The sequence below is a fragment of the Mytilus californianus genome, unplaced genomic scaffold, assembly GCF_021869535.1.
Source record: "Mytilus californianus isolate M0D057914Y unplaced genomic scaffold, xbMytCali1.0.p SCAF_13, whole genome shotgun sequence".
In the NCBI taxonomy this organism is placed as follows: domain Eukaryota; kingdom Metazoa; phylum Mollusca; class Bivalvia; order Mytilida; family Mytilidae; genus Mytilus; species Mytilus californianus.
The window spans coordinates 27868445-27871831 of NW_026262615.1; positions in this window are offsets into that span (position 1 = coordinate 27868445).

Here is a 3387-nt window from a genome sequence, read left to right on the forward strand (position 1 = left end):
AATGAGCAAAAAATATAAAGATTAGAGAATAATGGGGTGCCAAAGTATAAAGAATAACTGGAAAATAAAAAAAATACGGTAATGAAATACTGATTACAGAAATGAAGTGTGTTCAGAATACACGAAGAAATCGTCTTATAGAAAATTTTAATCGTAGTACTAAAAACATTCTCTTTACAGAAAAAAAACGTTATGTTTAAAGATATAGAAATTAAAGACCTCCCCCCCCCCCCCCCCCCCCCCCCTCCATCCTTACCCTCCTATCCTCCTACATGTTTCAGAATAAATTTCTATTTTGATAATATTTGTTTTCCATATCTCGGCTATTTTGGGTTGAAATATCCTCAAATTCTCTTCGTGATTATTTTCAGTAACGGTATTCAACTTAAGAGAAAGAAACAAAATATCTTGTGATAGTTCGGTATTCTAACTTGATTTTTCATTTGTTGTAGTCGAATTAACGCGATTTTTTGGTTCCCAAATGTTCAAGGAAATCATGTCATAACTGCATTGAACTGCATTTGAAGAAAGTTAAGATCAGGTGGTTTCCAATCAGGGATAATTTTTCAAAGAATTATGTTAAATGATCCTATCCAAATGTAATTTTTTTTCATTTTAAATGGTAGAATTGGTTCAGTTAGGGATATCGGGAAACTTACTTGTAAGAATGCAAGTATACAGTTGATTTTTGTTTTTAAAAGTAATTGTAACTTATTGTTGTTTATCATCTTAATAACGTGTTATATTATTCTTTTATTTGTGTTTGTAAATTATTACTTTTACTGTTTAGTCTATTTTTGGTAATATCCATTTGACGTGGCTCGGTACTTGTACATCCCATCGTTGTGTTATTGTGCTATGGTAAATTTTTGTTTTCTTCTCTTCCGTTGTTGCTAATGTGCTTTGTCAATATGCTTTTTTTTTTTTTTCGTTTTTTTTTTTTGGCATATTTGATTCATTTTGTAGTGATTCATTTGACGTGGCTCAGTACTTGTACATCCCGTCATTGTGTTGTTGTGCTATGGTAAATTTTAGTATTCTTGTCTTTCGTTTTTGCTAATGTGCTTTTTCTATATGCCTTTTTGTTTGTCTTTGTTGACATATTTGCTTGTTTTTGTAGAGATTAAGATTATAACACAATGTTGACTGCTGTACCCCTATTTTTGACATTTTTACCTATTATGTCAGTTTGTTTTGTTCACACATTGTTGTCAATATAATGGAATTTTATGCGACTGTCATACAAGTGAGAGGTTAAATTAGCTAGCTATAAAACAAGGTTTAATCCACCATTTTCTACATAAGAAAATGCCTGTACCAAGTCAGGAATATGACAGTTGTTATCTATTCGTTTGATGTGTTTGAGCTTTTGAATTTGCCATTTACTGAGGGACTTTCCGTTTAGAATTTTCCTCGGAGTTCTGTATTTTTGTAATTTTACTTTTTATTGAGATTTTTTAAAGATTTTGAAGTTTTTGATTCTAGTAGCCTTTATTCCCACGTGCACTCGTCAATAGAAATTACTTAATTTGTTGACAAGGAAAACGAGACAGAATCTCAGCAAAACCAATCAAGAAAAAATAAAACAGCGGGACCAAAACTGACAAAGGTCAAGATTTTTGTAATAATATATGTGAAGATAAAGTACATAAAATTTTTGAAGAGATGGTCTCTGTAACAAATCCTGAACTTAGTAATTCATAAATCTATACAATAACAGTTAGACTTATTTTATAAAGGGGTCGTGCTCGTTTGTACGGTTGCGAAATATGGGGAACAGGTAACAACGATATTATTGAAAGGGTCGACTTAAAGTTTTGTAAGATGCTTTTTCAACTTAAATCATCAACACCGTCCTTTATGGTATATGGCGAACTTGGAAGGTTTCCTCTCGAAAAAACAAATAAAAACAAGAATTGTATCAATTTGGACGAAATTAATCAAGGGTTAAAGTTCGAAATTGGCCGCTCTATAACATACAAACTTGTTATCAATTGAATATTGTCAATAATGTAGGGTCTCCATGGTTATTGAGTCTAACGGGTACACTCAATAATTGTGGATTTGGTATATGTATGGAACACACAAACTTTTATTAACAAGGGATGGTTGGTAAAAACTTTTGTCCAAAGTATGAAAGATCAATATATGAACAAAATTGGCATAGTGAAATGGAAAACTCGTAAAAATCACTTTGTTACCGGCTATTCAAACAAAAACTTGAATTTGAGAGTTATTTTAATATTTTAGAAACCAACGAAATAATTGAACTCTGCAAGTTTAGTACAATAAATCACAAGCTACCCATTGAACTGGGAAGATGGCAAAATAACCAACGTGAAAATATAATTTACTCATTTTGCGACTTCAATGCATAATGGCATGCAGGAAATTTGCCAACACACGAAATTTATCAATTCCAGATTTTTTTTTCAAAACGTCCAAATACACTTAAATTTGGAGATATTATAACCTGTAAAAGAAAAGCGATACTTTCGAAACTGCAAATTTATCAAAATTATTAATAAAGGGTTGCGTGATCCGTACTGACATTGTTCTCCTATATGTTGATTTGTTCCAAATATTGTGTTCTCTGTACCATTCCACTGTATATGGTTTGTTGAGAAATAAAGATATATAACATTGATTGGTCCTGCTTTAAATGTAGAAATTAATTGAAAAATCGGCCTGACAGGCCAAATAAATGATTCAAATTGTCTAGCTAGTGAAAACCAATATCAAATGTTTCAGGAGTGCAAAATAGCAACAAAATTACACTTAAGTTGTAATGCTTTATGAGGGTCTGGATGTGTTTTACAGAATAGTGAATAATTGACAAAACGTACAGAATAATGGGCAAACAATATAAAGATTAGAGAAAAATGGGACAAAAAAATGAAGAATAGGAAATAATGGGGTGCTAAAATTTAAAGAACAGAGAATAATGTGTAAAAAGTATAAAGAATGTGAAAAATGACCCCAAAAAATTATACTGATTATTTGTCATATATTTATGTTGGTGAATTTGTATTGATAAATATTGTGTGTAGACTTATTTTTAAACATTTATTTTTACAATGCAAGTTATTTAGTAGATGACAAACTGTTATTCTTATGCATCACCCGCTAGACCCTCTCCCTAGTCCGATTATCTATTTCGTTTTTAACTTTAATGTTGAAAAAAAATCTCATAATCAATGTAATATGGATTTTTTTAATTTACTGCTTGTGTTCGATATGATTAATTTAATCTGTTATTAAAACTTTATGTTTATAATGGCACAGTGGCTTTATTAATAAATGGTGCAGGTTTATACGTGGTCGTAAATTTTGGGAACTTGCACGGGTCCGAAGTTGTAGTTTTGTATCGACCCTGTTATAAATTAC